Here is a 20443-nt window from a genome sequence, read left to right as displayed (position 1 = left end):
CTTCTTAAATGTGCATAGGTACCAAAGGGGAGGATGACCTTTCATGCACACCTTGAACTGAGTAAGAAACTGAGAAAGTTTAAGAATCAAAATGTGAAAAATGGGCTCAACTCCTGACTTTATGTAATGACCCAATAATATTACTTTACAAGAGCTATATTTTATGGCTCTGTATCATAGCTCTCTTTGGATTTATTACCACAGACTCATTATTTGTGGAGACATATGAGCTTTCCTCAGTGAGCAACCATAGTAAGAAATGCTTGCATTAGAAACAGCTCTAGCACAGAGAAACAGATTCATCTTACTGAGATGAGAATGTGTGCCACTAAGAGGCCACTGACCTTCAGCTTCAACACCTACTGGAGTCGCTCTGAGTTGAAGAGGCAACTCTTAGCAACAAAAAGATGAAAAAACTTGTTTGAAAGTTAGATAAGGGTGATCTTGATTCAATACTTGAAGAAGTGTAGCAATTTTACCTTGGTTTGAGATGGTCATAATTGGTGCAATTTCATCCACTGTGCAATAAAATCAACATGTATTTACATATTTCATGCAATCAAGTGAAGTGGAGCCATACACCAGAAATAGGATGATCATGGACAGTGTGTAGCTCTTTTACCATTAGACAATTTAGGAAATGTCCAGCGAAGCAAATTGCAAGGCATGGAGTGGTTACATAAGTTTATTCTGTATAAGTAAAGCTGAAAGTAATGCTTGCAATTATATCCTTTTCAAAAGGGATAATCTTTCCTTTACGTCATCCAGCCCTGCAGGCACACAACTGTTCTACAGGCACAATCCAGTATGCAGGGCCAGTCTTTAGGGCTTTCCACACGTCTGGACATTTAGATTCATTGCTGCTTCCCCACCGTCAAATTTCTGGACCCAGGGAGAGGCCCATGAGCTATATAACAGCACTGCGGACTGGATCTTGGTCACCCCGGCTTTCAGTCATTGTGAAGGCACTGTTTTAGCATAGCATTGAGGTGGACATACTTTTAGAGGAGACAAAAGTCAGTTTTAGACAATATGTGGTCTTTCAACTTTCTGTGGTAACTTGGGCAAGAATAGAGAAGATAATAGCTGTATCCTTCTACCTCACCCAAATTCCATTTGTTTACATATGTTTGCCTATAATTTGAGTTGGGTTGAAAGCTTCACATTTTGTCCTCAGCCTGTTTGTCCAGAGACAAATCACAAAATGGTGTAAAATATTTTGACTACAAACACAGTTTATTTGGATGCTGCACCTATAACCCTAGGAATAGATGGAATTTGGATAGCTGTAGTCTGCCTGGCCAGTGACATATTGGGTTTAGTAAAGATATTTTTTATACTCAATAAGAAGCACAGAAGGACCTTCTGCAAGGTTTGGATCCTGGAAACCTGTATGTTTAGGAGACAGAAGCTCTTGCCTTGCCCACGGATTCGCAAAGTCGTTCACCCAGAGAATCATTTTTAAGAAACATTAAGTGGTGGGTGTCAGAAATCTCTGGTTCAAGATGTACCATTTTTGCAAGCATGTGGATGGAAGGTTTCCTCCTCCATTCCCTCTCCTTCCCCCATTCCTTTCTAAATTACAGGTAGTGATTGTGTGCACTACATACTGGCATCCAAAATGCACTGACCAATACAGAGGGATGCTGAAATATGGTCACACTTGCAGAAGAGAAAACAACAGCTTTTCTGCAATGGGAAGGAATGAATTCTCAGCATTTTAAAGAAGTTCCCTTCCTATACATTTAAGCTCAAACAATCATTTTAAGAAGTAACTGAACCCAAATAACCTTATTCTAAAATAAACCTTATTATTCTAAAAATAATCTCTATTTTTGGAGACTATCAGTGAGGATAACTGAGGAGAACAGTGAGGCTGGCAGACTAAGGAAGATTTTTCTACTTAAATAAAGCTGAGATCAGCAGAGCCACAGTTAGGGGACAGGGAGATTTTGTTCCTTCTGTAACATGCAAAAAATACTTGGAACAAACTTTATGGAACTAAAAAGAAATTCCTCTTTCCATGCCCATTACTAAGCATCATAAAATTAAACGACCACAATAAGGAAGCTTTTCATCTTCCCCTGAAGGATTAAGGAAAGGCTGTCAGAACAGAGAGACCAATGATCTGATACATCAAGCAAACCCTTCTTTCATATTTACAGAACTATAAAATATGGATTTTGAATTCAACCCCAGTTAAATACTCTTAAATTCCATTTCTGTTCTGAAGTGATCATGCATGAATGGCAACAACTAGGCTCCATGCATCAGGCAGCTTTATTGATGGCAAAAAGTTGTTTTTGTATTAACTTCAGCCCTGAAAAGCCATTACAACTCTCTAGTTCAGAGTTCATAGAATCATAGAAGATTAGGGTTGGAAGGCCATCTAGTCCAACCCCCTGCTCAAAGCAGGACCATCCCCAACTATATCATCACAGACAAGGCTGTGTTTACCCAGGCCTTAAAAACTTGTAAGGATGGAGATTCTGCAACCTCTCTGGGTAGCCTGTTCCAGTACTTTACTGCTTTTTTCATGAGACAGTTTTTCCTAGGCTCAGGATAGACATTCAAAAAGCGTGAGTGTAAATTGATTCAATCTTTGCAGGTTACTCTAACCTGCAAAGCTTGGACCAATTTGGAGGTGGATAGACATTCCCTTTTCATTCCAGACATGCAGGCACATGCCTGTAGTGGCTCAGGCTAGAAGCCGGGGAGTGCTACAGCAGCCCTCTCCTCCCATCCACAACACTAAGCTGAGGAGGCACATGGCCAGGCCCTGACAGGATGCTCTGATTGGCCCAGCGGGGAATTGGTAACTGTGTTTATCACTCCTAACCCAGTGTTTATCACCCCATTAAGAAAACAACAGAGGGACATTACCAGCTACCTGTTGATTACCAGCAGAGACCAGAGCCAGCACGTGGTCTTCTCGCTAATACACAAATATCTCTCAGCAAGGAAAAAGGGAGGGGGGAATTCTTGCTTAGCAGGCAGTGGTGAGGGGGAGGGGCAGGAGAGCAGCCTACAAGTCTCTGCTGGAGCTGCAGCCAGGGAGCAGATGGGAGGGGGCAGCCCTACTGTGCAGCAGAGAGCCTTCCCCAGCCCAGAGAGCATGCCAGGATGCTGGGGGTGTCTAGTTTATCTTAACCCAGCAATGGGTCTGGGACAGACAGTGCATAAACCAGTTTGAGCCAAATCAGTTAAGTCTGATACTACATTCAACCAGGTATACCTCAAACTGGTTTCAGCCAAATTTCAAACTGATTTATGTGCACTGCATGTCTGTTCTGTTACAGATTTAAACCAGCTTCTGATCACTTAAACTGGTTTATGTGTAATGTCAGTCTCCAAGTCCTAATATCTAACCAAAGCTTCATTTGCTGCAAGTTAAAACCAATGCTCCTTGTCCTGTCATCTGCCACCACTGAGATCAGCCTAGCTCCATCCTCTTTGGAACCACCTTCATGTAGTTGAAGGCTGCTATTAAATCCCCACTCAGTCTTCTCTTCTCCAGACTAATTAATAAGCCCAGTTCCCTCAGCTTCTCATGTGCTCCAGCCCCTAACCATTTCCATTGTCCTCCACTAGATTCTCTCCAATTTGTCCACATCCTTTCTGTAGTTGGGGGACCAGAACTGGACACTGTACTCTAGATGTGGCCTCACCATGGCTGAATAGAGGGGAATAATTACTTCCCTAGATCTGATGCAATAACAACAGCCAACTCCCTCAACACCCTAGGGTCTGTTGTGTTTGGCCCCATGGACTTGTACACATCCAACTTTTCTACATAATTCTTAACCTGCTCTTTCACTAGTGTTGGCTGCTTATCCCTTCCTCAAACTGTGCTTTGCCCTTGACCAGAAGGATATAGGAAAACACCACCTGAGCCCCCCGTCCCCTTCACTGTTGTACCCAGAGAATTGTAGTCACTTTTGATCTGTTCAGGGTCCCCCTTAGTGGTATCATTGGTGCCTTCATGGGAAGCAGCATGGGGTAGTAGTCAGAGGGCTGGATGAGTCTCTGTAATCCCTCTGACATCTTGGATTTGGGTTCTGGGCAAGCATAGATAAAAGATCAGGCCAGCAGATGGATATCTCCATCCCCCACAAAAGGGAATTATCAACAACCACCACCCACTGCTTCTGCTTGGTAGCCGTGGTCATGATCCTCTTCCGTGGATGGAATGTGCTCCTCCTGTGTTATTAGGGCTCCAAATATGTTCTCCAGGCAAACCACTGTACATGGAAATGAAGACTTCTGCCTGTGGCTGAGGTAACAAGCTTTCAGTTTTCACCTTCTTGGAAATCCATGTCCTCTTTCTTCTCTAGTTCTGCCTCTGGTAGTCCTTCCTCTGCAGTCCTAGAGGTCTCCTTCAGCACTGAACTGATGAAATCTTTATGGCTGAAGATGGTCCAGAGCCTTGCCATGTCCTCCATAGCTCTTGCCTAAAGGCATCACCCACAGAGCTGTATGTGTAGACCCCATTAAAGAAATGTGCTAGCACAGGTTGACATAAAGGCTGTGGGGCTTCACAGATATGACCAAGGATGGAATCTGGCCTGTGGAAGGTTTAGTTATGTTAACGATGAATGAGTCGGACCAGTTTGACCGCAAGAGTTTGAACTGAATATATAAAGCTCACAGTTTGAGAACTACTCTTTTTTTTTTTTTTTTGTGTTGCAAACAAAACCCATTGGGTAGTTAGGTTATTGTGGAATGAAAGCAAAAATTGGAATTCCATGACAGCACTTTGACTGAGTTTCTTTTTAGAACAGACTCACTTCTTAAAAATGAGCAAGAGTAACACAAAATAAATACATTAAAAACTGTAAAAGCCAAAGGAATAGATGTTATAATTCAGTATAAAATTAATATTCTTTCAACTAGGAAGAATTTTCTCTTAACTCAATTGCTGTTTGAATAGCCCATTCAAGTTCCTTTGTGGTATCTAATCACTGGCAAACATTTCAGAGTTAAGTAAGATTATAAGAATACAGGATGTAGCAGTATCAATGTTAGTAATATGCTTGTTCAAGACCAGGTTGTGAGAGAAGCCCCAAGCCAAATGCAGAAACACTGGCAAACAGCTATGGCTAAGAGTAGATGTAGGCCAACCTCAAGAATAAATATGGACCTTTCTGGTAAAATAGCCAAGCACAGATTGTTAAATAGTAAACATTACAAACATTTTGAAGGTTTTATCAACTATTTAGAATTTCAAGTATTAAAAAACCCCATTTTTTTAATTCAGCATTTTCTCCCAATCTGATAAAAGTTGGGGAAAAATACAAACAAATGCCAACCAACCCCCAAGGTTAGGGAGAAGCAGTTGTTAAAATTCTAATTTTCAGAGAGACAGAATACCCCTACCAAATAGATTTGTTTTTAAGTTTTAACAACTAAAATGTAAATAAATACATTTTCTGATGTAATTGCTGTTACTACATCCCGGGGAGCCAAATAATAAACGGGATTTACCAGCAGAGCGGGACGACAAGCATGCAATGCCGATGGAAAGACCCGCGCGGCACATCAGCCGCCTTTTTGTGTGGGTACGCCCGGCCGGTGACGTCATCGAGAGCCGCCAGCTGGCAAGGTTAAAAGCGGCAGCTGTGGCCGTGGAAGGGGCGGAGGGCCCCACGGGAGAGCGGGTAGGCTCCACCAGAGGGAGGGGCGGATAGCTCCTGGAGAAAACAGCCACTGATTCTGCCAGAGAGAGGGGCAGCGACCAGGATGACAGAGGAGGTGAAAGAGCGGTCGGAGGGGCGAAGACACACAGCGTGGTGGGATGCTGCTCCAGACAAGGAAGGAGCAGGAAGTGTGGCCGCAGAGGACCTGCCGAAGCACCAGAGGGACAGCAGCGTGGGCCATGGGGGAAGTGCCAGAGCAGCGCTGCATAGGCTCAGCCATACAACAGGGGAGAAACCCTTGGAGAAACCTGAGAGGGTGCCGCTGGGTGGGGATCACCGTTATGTCCTGGTGCAGTGAGTGGAGGGATGCATCAGGAAGGCTGGGGTCAAGCATGGCTTGAAAGGACCCATGAGGCTCAGCAGAGTGAGGGCTGAGTAGGGTGATTTAAGTTGTGTTGGTGCAGGGGGTATTCCAGGTTGGGGAAGGGAGAGCCGAGGTGGCATCCCTATAGAAGAGGAGGTCTAATGTAGTTTGGTGTGGTCAGAACCTGTGTCACGACCCCGTCCAGGATCAAACAGGGAGAGGCCAGAGGGACCGTGGGCCGAGCACCATGACAGGGGCTGGCCGGGGGAAAAATAGTACCGAGGCTGAAGACCTGGGCCCATAGAAGAAGAACGCACTGAAGGTGGCGTGAGGCCGGGGCATAGGGGTGGCAGAGCCCCGTGATGTGACTGCTGAGGGATCCTGGGCTGCAGACCATACCACGAACCGACCTTGACACTGAACTAAACATCAAGTCGTGGCAGGCAAGAACAAGGCTGGGGACTGAGCTAAAAGAGAGCTGCTTCGATTCCAAAGTGATCCCGAGAGGGGAGTGGCATCTACCTGCAGAAGGGGAACCACCCAAGGGCGGGGAATTGAAACCCGGCGGTCACATACTATAAATGAAAGGAAAAGATTTATTTTGTCCAGATATGACAAGAAAAATAAATCACTCTTGATGGAAGAGATGGGATCTGTTTTAAACAGTAAGCTGATTAGTAACAAAGCAGTGAGGAAGAGGTCTTTAAGTAAGAGGAGTTGAAAGAAAGTGAAAAGAAAGATGGACATATGAAATATGGACAGCTTCACCTTAAAGGAAAATAAGAACTTGTAATTTATATATAATGAATTGATATATAATGACCCAAAGCATTCTTTATACCCATGACACTGAAGAAAGGCAGAAAAATGTTCAAACTGGTTGGAATATATATATGATATAGCCATGAATTACTTGCCTTTCTTCAAAACCATGTGGCAGGGTTTGTGAAGACTTGACTATAGTATTGAAATATATATTCCAAACAAATTTCATTACAAAAAGACACCAATCTTGTCTAAGCAAGCAAGTAGAAGGTGAAAACGTAACCGATTTCCTGGGGAGTATTAAGAACCTGTCCAAGATCTGTCACTTTGTTTACTATCCAAGAGAAGCTCTAAGGATCATTTGGTATTTGAAATCAATTAAAGTCATTACAGCTAATTAAGAAGACATAACTGGCTTATTTGGATCTGGAGACATGACATGGAGATCCTACAAAAACTCACACTAGAGAATAAAACTTCCATGACTAATTAGTTCTTCCTTATTTTTAGAGTTTGTTTCTTTACTGTGAGAGGCAGGAAAGAGTTTTTTCCCCATATAAATCCTTTCTGGTATTTCAAAAGTCTTCCTCTTCTGCATTTAGAGAAAAATCAAGACTTTCCAAAGTTTTCCTCACGCAAAAAAATCAGACTCACTGGATGCCTTGTCCAATAAATGGAGCACATAGCTGAGATTTGAGACCCAGGTTCAAGTTCCTGCTTTGATAAATATTTAATTACAAAAAGGACAGTGCTGGCAGGAGAGATTGTGAAAGACTCATCCCAGAAGGGTAAGATGGACTGGTGGTCAGTGCATCCTCCTCGCACCCTGGAGGCTGAAGTTCAAGTTCCTGAATCAGACACAAGGACTTGACTCTGAGCTTGTCCTAGGCTATTGAGCATAGTTCTCTATTTCTTATTTTATTCCTGGAAGTCAACAGCTTCTGTTGTTTAAAGTTTTAATGAAACAGGCATGATTTTGTGAAATGTTTTGATTGGCAGTTTCTGATGAAAAAAAAGTTATGTCAGAAAAATTTCCAACCAGCTATATCCTATACATCTGACCTTTATATCTGAAATGGAGACTCATGTGGATTTATATTTATAGCCCCAATCTTCTGATTTGGCAAGGGGCCCAATATAATGCTACAGAGACAAGTAGATAAAAGCCTGTGTTAGTAAACTGCGGTGTCAGGACCAAACCAGAAGAAGCTAAAGAAGAAGCTGAAAGAGGATCAGCCAATTGCTCCAGAAGATAATAGAATAATCTCAAATCTTCATTCAAAACAATTTAGGCCTTTCTTCTATCCGGAAGAACATTACAAAAGTAATATAGGAGTAGAAGTATTATAAAGCAGTCCTTTACAATTATGTATGATTTCAATTTCACTGTTTTACACGTACTGATTTTGACCTGAAATAGAAATAACTGATGTGCCAACTTACATCTAAAGTATTATCAGTTTTTCTGAAAGAAAAACATATAAAACCTTTCCCAAGTATCCACACACAGAATAGTCTTAACACAGATCTATAATAAGGAGCTCAATTAATATTCGGATAAGCATTCAAACCTTCAGATGTTTATGTTAATCAAACATTGTTACCATTAGGATTAAACTGGGTCTTTGAAACCCAAGGAGCCAAATTAAAATAATGACTTACAGCAACCCCCCTAGCTGGTTTCTAACAACAATAGAAAGGAGGAATGTGAAAACGACGACACTGTGATCTCTCTGATGTGTTAATGCATCACGTCTGGATGATGGATCACATAGCCTCTAGTCTAAAAAACACATACTTTGGGTCTAGTTGTCATTTTAAATTGACATGAATTAGGCGGATGTCTATTGAACCTCAGGTTTTTCTTGCATCTTCTGTCTTTGCAGCATATTCCATCTATTGCTTTTTGCTACCAATTGGGTGGAAGTCCGTGCTTTCTCAGGAAGTCCCTAAGAGGGCTCAAGGAAGGTGTATTATTCAGCCAACTTAGCTGGACAAAGAATGTAAGGGATAAGTCAGAACCTTAAACCATAAGCATAGATGAGATTGGGTGCTCTATGCCTGATCCCACAGCTGTTATGTAGGGTCCCTTATGGAAACCATACAAATGATCTGTTGCAGAAAGTTACCAGCTGTCATGGATAACAGTTATTATGTTAGTATAATATTTGTTCAAGTCATGGTTATATGGATAGATTGAAATCCTTAAAACTTCCTAAAACTCCTTGGAGTTTAATGATAAAATAACACATTTCTAATATAACATGGAATATATTTTTCCTATGAGGGCTTTTATTTATTTATTTACCAGCTCTAATTGGAAACCAGCATCTGAATTTTCAAGTATCTTGTAATCTGTAGCCTTTAATTAGGCTAGTAGGTAAGGACACGTACAAAAAGAAAGGCAGTCATCATAATAGTTTTCTCCTTCAAGTCCAAAAGAGACATTTGGAGGTAATGTACCCAAGACCTTTGCATGTGTGTTACTGAACTATTAAATTTTCTTGAAGTTATAAATCCCATATATGCTTAGATATCATAATAAATGTCTTCAGTTAAGAATGTTCCAAATACTTAAATAGTGTTTCAATTTGCAGTAAGTTTTATAGGTCTGGCAAGGAGTGTCGAGTACTTCTGCTTATTTGAGGGTTCCTATTCAAATATCAGTGGTTGTTAACCATTATAATTCACAGCATTTAGTAATGGATGTTCAATGAATGAGGAGTTCTAACATTCAGCACAGGACCTTGGATCACGACATTGGAAATAAGAAGTGGCATGAGAATGAGTAATGCAAGAAGCTCCAACATGATTTAAAGGCTGTTATAAAGACTACAGCTACACTTAAAAAAAAAAAAAAGAAACTTTTCTTTCAAAAACTTACATAACTATTCTGTTGGCCTACCAGTGAAGAAACAATCCCTTCTGGAAACAGAAAGCTGGTGCTCAGAAAAATGCATCAGCTGTTATGATACAACTGTTACATCTTCATGTGCCTTTAGTAATACATGTTAGTTATATCACTGTAACCTTAACCTTGAAGGGGAACAGAGTTAACATTGCAATGGTTTTGCTACATTTGTATCTCTACAGAAGCATGAAAACATAATGGTTATGTTGTAATATATAGCTTATGTTGGCAACATGTCATATTGATGCAATTTTTAGGTCCATCTATACCCTTAGAAAATTTGGGCTTGATGCAGAGAAGTGCTGAGTGTATGCAACTCATTGAAGTTGAATCGGTTCACGATGAAACAAAGTGCTTAGCACTTTTCAGCATTAGGCCTTCAACTGATAGGTCACTTTACATCAATACAGGGCTAGATAACTACTGAGATGATCTAGTTGGAGATGGTCCTGCTTTGAGCAGGGGTGTCATGGTGTGGGGTCTTAGGGGCAGCCGTGATTTCCCCTGGCACCCTCTACCATGCCAAGTTTGCATTAAAGCACCCTTGTTCTCATCTGCCACGTCTCGATCTTTTATGTGTATAAGGGAGGCTGCCTTTTGTCCCCTTGGACACGGTGCTCTGTTGTCTCCTGGCCCCTGTTCTGTATTGTGTGTCTCGGTGCACCCCAGCCTTATGGGCTATGCCTTGCTCCAACCGCCCCTGTACCACGCCCCAAGCCTCCTAGACATTGTTCGGTCTGTCTAGCTCTCTCCACCCTCTCTGGTGCTTGGGCTTTCTGCAGCCCTTGTCTGGCAACTGTGTGCCTTACTGGTGCTCTGGCTTGTCTCACAACCGTGCCCACTGGCACTTATCAGTTGCCACCCCCCTTGCCTTGGGGCACTTCTCGTGCCGCCCCCTGCTCTGGGGTTACTGTAGCCTTGGGGCTCAGGTGCCCATAGCCGTGCCTGGCCCCAACTCTTCTCTTCAGGGGTCTCGAACCCCCTGCAGGGCTCAGGAGGCCTCAGCCTTACCTGGCCTCCGATTCTCCACTCCCCTTCTCTGGCGCCAGGGTCAGTGCACTCCAAATGCTGCACTCTCTCTGGCGCTGGGGTCCCCATGCTACCATGGAGCCCCTATGAGGCCTCCTCCAAGCGCTAATAGCCTCACCTGGTCTTCTGGTCTTAAACAGTAAACAGAAACTCAAGCCTCTTGGCTACAACAAAAATTCAAACCATTTGGCTATAACCATATTCAAGTCCAGAACAGGGTTTCTTCCTCGCTCATAACAAGTGCCCGTGCATCTTGGCCTCTTCCCTTTCCTCACTCCGGCAGAGTTCCTTCCTCTATGGCTGCTGGCAGGCAACCCTGCCTGGCCTCAGCCTGGGTTTAAATGGGAGCCAGGCCCTGCCCCTTCTGGTCAACTGACTCACCGGTTTCCCTGGCAACCCACAGCTGTGCTTCTTTATTATTACTGTGGCTGCCCTGGTGACCAGCAGCTGGGCTCCTTACTTGCTGCTCCACAAGTAGCAGGTACCTCAGTGCCCTGCTATGAGGGGGTTGGATTACATGACCTCCTGAGGTCCCTTCCAACCCTAATTTTCTATGATCCTAACTTCTGTCAAAGTAAAAATCCTATCAGAAGCCCTGTGTACAAATGCTGCAGTTTCACAGGCAAGTGTTAAACATTTTTCCTCAGCTAGTGGTATTTAAGTCCCCATGAGCCAGAGGCATAGAGCACAGGACTATGTGGCCTGGAACTTGATAGGAACAGCTTTAAGTGTTGTGGCTCCCAGAACTGCGGCAGCCATCTCTTCTCCGACAGTCAAGCTTCTGGCCCCACCAGCCAGATAAGGCAGCTTTACACTCTGGATCCATCTTGGGGGCTAGGGGATGTTCCCCACAGGTTTGAAAATTTGGCAGCAGGATAAGGGGACCCACAGCAATTAACACTGCCATCACCTACCACACAGCTAAATTTCTGGACCCCATGGGCTGTAACCTGTCCTAGACTATCAGCATACGGGATTTGGGGACTTCTTTTCTAACATTATATTTACAAGTAATTAATCGGGATAAAAAATTAATAACACAACACATGCGAGACCTGTAAAGTCAGAAAGTCAAGCTGGCATACAAGTATTTTTACCTCTATCCAGAGCATAGGTGGTTAATGAATGGAAGTGCTATGTTGAAAAGAAAAATAAAAGTTTTGCCAAGCACTAGTTTGCCTTTCCTAACAGAACAACAAGAATAATAACACTTGTTTAAATAAAGAGCATGCTTTAATATTATTGGCAGCTCCATAGTATGCAGTCATTTAGAAACTGGGTTCACGCACAAAAATCAGAAGGGATTTTAAACAAGATAAAGGGCTTAAATAAATGTTACTACCTCAGAAAATCTGGAGGTTGGGAGGCTAATTCCACAAGGAAAGCAATGATATTACAACTTGATTCAGAAAGAATAGGCTGAGTAATGACTCGCACAGTTAAATTGCACGTAAATGCTGAATAATGACTCATCAATGCATTTCAAGGTAAGAGTGTGTATTGTGATGGAGGAAAGCATAAGTAATTCCATAATGGTAATAGTTAAAAAAACCTCAGTGTTTTTAATGTGAACCATAGGGAAAAAAAGTGGGTGACCACCATCTGAGTCATGCTCTGTGTATGTGCTTACGTTTGAAATGGAGAAAGATAGAATTCATAATAAGCCTGGTGAAAGAGCAAGATGAACACAGATTTTGTTAACTTCAGATAGACTCCTATTTTGACCCAATTAACTTTCACAGTAATAGATCTCACCCTGCAGTAATAATCAGACCTTACCTACTTGTCTCTTTTGGAGGTTTTATAATAGAAAATACAGGCTTGAAGAAATCATAGTAATGTTCTGTTTCTACTGAAAGAAAAAACTTCAATTTTACAAATTTTGAAAACTGAATTTTTTTTTGATAACAATGGAATATTTAAAAATAACCAAATGTATAACACAATATGCTTTTGTTCAGATAAAAAGCTATTTTTCATGGAAAACAACTTTTTAACAAACAAAAAAACTAATTACCTACAGCAAACACCTTTGTTTATGCTCAAGATACAGACCCAGAAACATTTCTATAATTTTGAAAGGACAGGCATAAACATACAGCAAGATATTCAAGAATGCTGTAGTATCAGATATGGTTTCTCTGTGTAAGTATTAAAACACTGAAATCAAGTAATCTCTTACCCTTTTTCTTTGTAATTTAAGGAGATGGAGGTCCCTGACTTTTTCTTAGTTATATATCGGTGAAACTGTCTTTCAGTTCTTTTCTGAATCTTCACTAACTCTTCAATAAGCTTATTACTATGTACACTGGTGACATATAGGGGGTGCACACAGGTGCACCCCCTGAGATTGGCTGTGTATCCCCTGGAAATGCCAGCCTCGAAACTGAAAGTGCTGGCAGAACTTTGCTTCTGGTTTCACCGCTGGTTCAGCGATTGGCTGCTGGGGGACCCACTCCCACTGGTCAGCAACTGACTACAGAAGGACCACCCCCCAGATTGGTGATTGGCAGCTGGGGGACCCCACCCCCATCAGCAATCTGATGCCCCCCCCCCAGACTCAGGAGGCACGAGTCATCCATGAATATGTAAATACTGGATTACAGTGTTTTTCTCACTAATGCAGCCAAGAATGCCTTATCTTTTGGGAACCAACGTTTTGTCCACTGCACATAATTGCAGTGGGGGGAAGACAGATGTATATGGTTTTTCCAAGCAGTAAAATGTTTGATCTAATGTAACTATGAAATTTTATCTTAGATAGTTCCAACCTATTTTGCTATGTTTACAACAGCTGGGTTTTTTTTGCAGTAGCAGTATTTAAGTTAATTTTTTCTTAATGTATTTTAGGGGCCCCTCTTCATTTTCTCCATAATCTCAAGCTTTGATTAAAGACATCTAAATGTCAGTGACAATTTAAAATATTATCAAAAGCTCCTGAGGGAAAGAAACTGACTTCTGACCTTAAGAAAAGTGGGAGCAGAATTGCTGGAACAGCTTAAGCAGCTGTTCAAGGCCTGGGAATTAAAAGACCCTTCCATAATAGGGACTCTAAATATGCTGCCTGCTATGATAGGGAGCTCGCAAACCAGAGGAAATGCTGAGCAAAGTTCCAAGTTTGGAATTACAATTTTAAGGTAAAAGTAATGTCAATATCCATGAACAAGGTGGAGCAAAATTTGGGAGACAGGGAAATGAAGAGAAGGGGTTAAGAAATGGAGATTTTTAACTATCCATATTTTCCTCTGATGATTTGCTTCACTACTGCTGTCAGTTTTTGCCTTCTTAATAAGCATAAATTGAGCAAGGGCAGATATGCCAAGACGCTTCACAGTTTTAGCCTAACAGCTAGGAAAACTGCACAGAAAAAAAAGAGGTGAGGACATTCTCTTTCTCCCCTTTATTGCAGACAAAATTAAAGCATAAATTCTCCAGGCAGAAAGCTAGGCCCATATCTCTAACAGCTATAAGAAAAGCAATCTCTGCATAAAACACGAATATTTTCAGAGGTGCAAAAGGCAGTAAAACACCCAATTTTCACTGAAGGCCACTGAGGGCTGGGCTCCTAATTTGTATTTTTCCATGTCATCTTTCGGTAAGCACAGCGCTCCCACTCAGACACTTAATACAGAAATATCTGCTTCTGATGCTCACAACTCAAAAAAGTACCTAGACTTACTCACAGAGTATTTGTAGAGCAAAGAGAGACATTAATAAATTTAAAACACGTGCATTAAAAAAAACCTTAAATGAGTTGTAAAATTTATGCTTCAAAACTGAATGAAGACACTGCCAGATTATTTTGGCAAGAGAAGAAAGCCCTTCCCTTTGCTTCATAGTGCTGAGCTGATTGGGGGCATGGCCAGGCTTCAGCAGGATGTTCTGGTTAGGGAAGGGTGCAAGTCCCTCCCGCCCCCCCAAACAGTTCTGTCTGCCTGTCCCAGTGAAATTGGAGAGACACACACACATAGATACCTCTCAGCAATAGCTAGCATACCACATGCCTAGGGGCTGTGGGGCTGAGGGCTGTTCTGTGGCGAGATGAAAGGGAGGGATGGGGGATCCCTGCTTGAACAGCAAGCAGCAAAGGGAGGGTGGGCAGGGGGAAGCCAGATAGACGCTGCTGTGTCTGCAGTCTCTGCTGGAGCTCTGGATAGGGAGCAGAGGGGTGGGACCAGACTTGTTCCCTGAAGCAGAGAGCACAGCCAAGCACAGCCCATCTTAGGGCTGCAAAGCATCTGGGATGCTGGGGGACTCTGGTTTAACTTAAACCAGGAAGGAGTCTGGGACAGACATTGCATAAACTAGTTTGACCCAAATCCTGTTTAGTCTCATATTGTATTCAAACAGGTTAATCTTAAACCAGTTTCAGCCATTTTGAAACTGGTTTAGGGGCACTAAGCTTATGTTCTGTTACAGATTTAAACCAGTTGCTGTTCACTTAAACCGATTTATGTGTACTGTCTATCCCTAGCTATATCCAATAGGGCTGTGCAAAGCTTCAGTCCCTGATTCAATTCAGCAGAGATTCAGCCCTATTTGATGGCTGAATCTTCAAATCTGAATTGAATCAGGAGACCCTTTAATTTCTCCAAATAGAATCAGAACTCTCCAAATTGATTCAGAGCAATTAGGAAAGATTCAGAGATTCGGACATAGACACAGCTTTAAATGCCTTTTCTACATGCCTCGAGCTACCAGATGGCTCATGAATGCTGCAATGCTGGGGCAGATGGAGCATCCCATAGGAGGGGGGCACACTGTGTGCATGTGTTGGGGGCTCCCCCATGAACTCAGCAGCAGACCCAGAAGTGGACCAGAAGCACTTCCAGTCCAGTCCACTTCCGGGTCTGCCAGGGAGTGCACCAGGGTCCACCCCCCCCATGCCCTCCCAGCTCAGTGACTGGGTCTGGGGGAGGTAACCAGGGTGCCTTCCTGTGGCTGATTGCTGAGCCAGGGGAGCACACACTCCCCCCACCCCATGTGCTCCCCAGCAGACCCAGAAGTGGACTGGAACTACTTCCAATCCACTTCTGGGTTCACTGCCAAGCATGTGGGGGGGGGCCCCCGTGCTCCTGTGGGACACTTCATCTGCCCCAGCATTGCAGCATTCATGAGCTGTGCCTGGTACCTCAAGGTATGTAGAAAAAACATTTAAAACTGCATCTATAGCCAAATCGCTGATTCTACAAATCAGCATTGAATCTTCAGATTTGGATTCGGCCCAATCAAATTGGGGACAGTGAGCTGAATCAACGAATCAAATCACTGTCCCCAATTTCAGCCAAATCCGAATTGAATATGGCCTGCTTCACCCACCCCTCATATCCAGATGACTACTAAAAAGTCCTGACCTAAAGATTTATTTCTAGGTAAAATACTGCCTTATATTACAACCTTGCATTACTTCCATTAGCTGATTGTCCTTAAATAAGTAACCAGTTTCCTCACTCATAAGGTAAGTAGGGATGACCTTTTGCTCCATTCAAACTGGTGCATTCATTCTGCTACTATCAAGAGGGGGATACATCAAATCCCTGATCCAAAGTTCATTTATAGGGAAAAGCCTGCCAAAACGTCATCCTAAACAAAGATATATAAACACATTTCTATTTTGCATTTTTTTTGCAAGTAAGCATGCAGTGAGACTACAGCACAACTGCAACAATAGATAATCACTCTAAATCCACCTGAAATGTTTTCACAAAAAAAAGTCACATATAAATGAAGAACTAGAAGGCAAGAAAAAAAAGAACTGGGAATAAGGAACTTACTGCATTCTATCCTACATGACCACTGCCTCACTGCACATCAAACCTGAGAGGATGGCTTGTTGGACGTTGAAAGAGGCAGGACTACCGTCTCTATCCCAGCCCACTCATTCATTTATAACCAACTCTCCAAAGTGTAACAGGCATCCAGGAGAGCTGTTGTCCACAAGAATGACTCTGAATTGTGCAAGGTATCCACATCTTGCCTTTGTTCCAGTGAACGCAGGGCCTTTTGTACTCACAGTGAGGATGGCAGGGGAGGAGGCAGGATTTACCCTGATTTACCACATAGGACAGAACGCAGAAGACGAACCTTGAGAATCAGGAAAATACTTCCCAAGATGAAAGAGAAAGAAGAATCATAACTCAGGACCATTGGTTTTCACTCCTCTTCAAATTCCATTACATGACAACATGGATTAAGCAGCCACGTAGTCTTTCTGCTGAGAGAACAGATCCAAACCCAGTATCTCCTCTCTGTCTGTTCTCATGGCTAAAGGGAGTAGAGATGTAATAGGGCAGCTCTGTGACCTTGTGGTGATGATGTGTGGTGAGAGCAGTAGCAACATGCCGGCTGACAGGTGCTGTTGTTGGTCCTTTTGCTGCCTTAGTTATGCTACTGACACCCTTTAGTTAGATATCAACTTCCATAATCAAAGGATCACTTGGCTAAAAATGTGGGGATTTCTTTTGGGGCTGAGGAGGGAAGATTCACTACTCTGAAATAAAACTTTCCAAATGTATTTAACTTTCAAAAAAAAGATTCTAATGGAAATTTGGAAATGGCTCATGCCAAAGTGTTATTTAAAGTGACATTTAAAAAATAAAAAGGAACAACTTAAAATTTCTAACCTTTCCATGAGTGTATAGTACAAGGGACTCTCTCTGAGTCAATGTGTGGGTGATTGGCAGGATGCTGCTGAGTAGAGGGAGAACAGTGTAGGTGGAGGAAGATTACGTGTCTCCATTGATCAGCAGTTAAATCTAGGGAAATCACTACAGCAACAACTTTCTCAGGAGTACTATTACTCCTCTGGAGGAGCACACTCAGGCCTGCCTCTACTCTGCAAAGTTTAGTGCTACAACATGCCATATGCTAGCACCTCCTCATGCATCTCCATAATTTTGAGTTCTGTCAGTAAAACTACAAGTTTGAGCTGACTAGATTAAATTCCTGCCTGAATGGCATATGGGCTTTTGCTGCACAATTCCACCAGCACTGTGACAAAGACAATATTGCAATAGCTGTGCTGGTAAACAGCAACAATCCAGTACCAATCTTACAAACCTCTTAGTTTTATGACAGTGGTCACTTTCAGTGACAGTTTTGAAATCTGCTGCTTAGGCGTCACAGGGACTAAAAAGCCTTCTTCAGCTTGCCTTTCATATTTTCAGCTTGGTTTGAAAACACCTCTTTTCCTCGCATTTCTACCAGGCCTTTTCCCCACGTGCTGAGGAGATCCAGGCATAAGCTTGGTCCATTAAACCTTTGTTAACGTTTACCCATCTTTCTTATTTTTATACTCACTTTCATGCCACTAGTTGTCCCACCATGTTTCAACAACTCCAATAGATGTACTCCCTCTAAAGTAAATAGAAATCAAATGGGTTGCTCTCAACAGCTGTTCCTTTTTTTAGATTAAGTAGTAAGGTCTGGATCGTAGGCGAGCAGCCCCACATAACTCAAGTGGACTACTTATTAAGGTAAAGATATTTTCTTGGGTAACATTCATAGAATTGTGACTCAGATCAGTCCAATATGGCATGCTTTGGTGGTGATTGAGCCATTTGCTCCAAAGATTATTAGACTCTAATATGCATTATTCCTGTCTTCTTAGTTTATAAGTACATATGTATTGCTTTATAAGGAGCGACTACCAAATTTTTACCCTCAGCACTTCAAATCCAAGACAGAAGAATTTAGTCTTAATTTCTTGTCTTTAAACCAGAAAATTACCTTCCGACTTGGAGCATCAATGTTTGTGACTGTATTCACTGTTTTTGTGGCATCACTTCATGACAAACATACAGCATTCTAGCCTGGTCTGACTGGAACGGCATCAGCAGTATGAACCAATTAACAAACACGAATCAATATGAATTCTAGGCCCCCTCTACATGTTACACTTAAGGCACGATTAACCAGGTTATCATGCCTTAAGCTGTGACCCAGCAAAACATTCAACCAATTAATGGCATGATAAAACAAGCAGTAAGTTTCAAAGTTATTTGACAAAAAATGTGCAATAACTTGGTATCTTGTTCTTATTGCACCATTAATTGAACATGTGGCCAAGTGCTCCCCTGTGGCTGGGAGTCCCATCAGTTGAGAGATGGGGCTCCCACTTGCTGCCAGCCCTTGCAGCTGGCAAGGCTCATAGTGGGGGCAGCATTGTCAGCTGTGGGGCTTGTGATAGGGCTGCCTCCCCATGCAAGCCTTAGTTGTCAGGCGTGTAGCAGCGCAGTACTGGAAATGCTACCCCTCTGTGAGCCTCAGCAGCAGAGGCAGCATCACCAGCTGTGGGGCTCACAGGGAGATCAGTGGGGAGAATGCAAGGAGATCCTGTGTTTCCTATGCTGTCCCCACTGTGAGTCTTGTCAGCTGCAGCAGCCAGTGCAGGGGGAGTGAAGGATCATGATCCCAGGCTTCCCCTGCACCAGTGATAAGGCACAATGGGAGCTAATGTACAATCCCACAATTGCACCTCCTGCCATGCAGATGTGGCATGGCAGGAGGCACTATTGTATGGATTGTGCATTTAGATCCCATTGTACTTTTACCTGCACATGTAGAGGGATCCCTGTGCTGTTACTAAATAATGAAAAGTTCTGTTTATAGACTGTTCAAGCCCAGTTTACAATGGACATTTCTGTATTGCACAAGAATGCACATATGCAGTTTATGCTAGTAAAATGTAATTCTACCTTATAAAATAACTATGTGAAATTGCACCTTTCTATATGATGGACCTATTTATTCCCTAGGTAAATTCAGTCATCCCTATAGTTTTTCCTGACAAAAATATTTATTTAACAGTTGTTATGCTTTTATCAGTAGAGCAGATAAAAGGTGAACTGCATGTGATATAGGCTAGGTAATTTGGTCATATTGCCCAGTGAATTTACAGGGTATTATCATGTGCATGATGACATGTAGCAGCAGTAAATCCAGATACACTTTGCCACATAATTTCAATGGCATTGGGCACAAAGCACGGACCCTCTCAAAAGCAGGAAGATTAAATTGGTTGAATATATAAAAAACATATTTTCTTTAGGACATCTAAAAATAAATTCCCATGCTGTATCAAAAAGTTGTTTGTTTATGTATAGAGAAAAGGTGTCAGATCCTCAGCCTCCTTTTTAGCTTCCTTGTACTACTTAGACAAAGTGTGAATGAAAGTTGACTTAAGGGACAGCTGGGCTTCTTCTTTTGAAGGGGAATTCTCAGTTGGCAGGAGCTAGTACTCCTCCTTTGCTTCTCAATTCTCTTTCCCCCTTCTCACAGCATAGGAGGCAGATTAGAAATGAGATTGATTTGAAGCCCTTGGGATTACAGCAGACCTGGCTCATGTAGTAGCCCTCAAGGAGCCATTACAAACTAGCAGAAATTGGACCAGACTTGCTGGCCTGCTGCTCTAACCAGTCTGCTCCTCTAACTTGAGTCAAAGACTGAACTGTGATCTTTCTTAAATCCACCTCATCCTTCTTCCTCCTGTTATTCCCATCATCCCTTTTGAAAAACCAGTGCACTGGATGTTTTTCCTATCACAACAACACCTGTGTGGAAAGCCATAAGCATGGCATAATAACCACTGTGGTTCAAACAGTATAAGGTAAGTTGGATGCTTTGCTGAAAGCACAATCAGCAATGGGCACAGCCTCTTCTAGTCTAAGTACAGACAGTCAAAACGCTTGAGGCTGAATCGATTCAGTCTTTGCAGATTAGTTTAACCTGCAAAGATTG

The sequence above is a fragment of the Crocodylus porosus genome, unplaced genomic scaffold (genome assembly GCF_001723895.1).
Source record: "Crocodylus porosus isolate Cpor-Errol unplaced genomic scaffold, CroPor_comp1, whole genome shotgun sequence".
Lineage (NCBI taxonomy): Eukaryota > Metazoa > Chordata > Crocodylia > Crocodylidae > Crocodylus > Crocodylus porosus.
The sequence above is the reverse complement of the archived record's forward strand: the minus strand, read 5'-3'. Positions refer to the sequence as shown.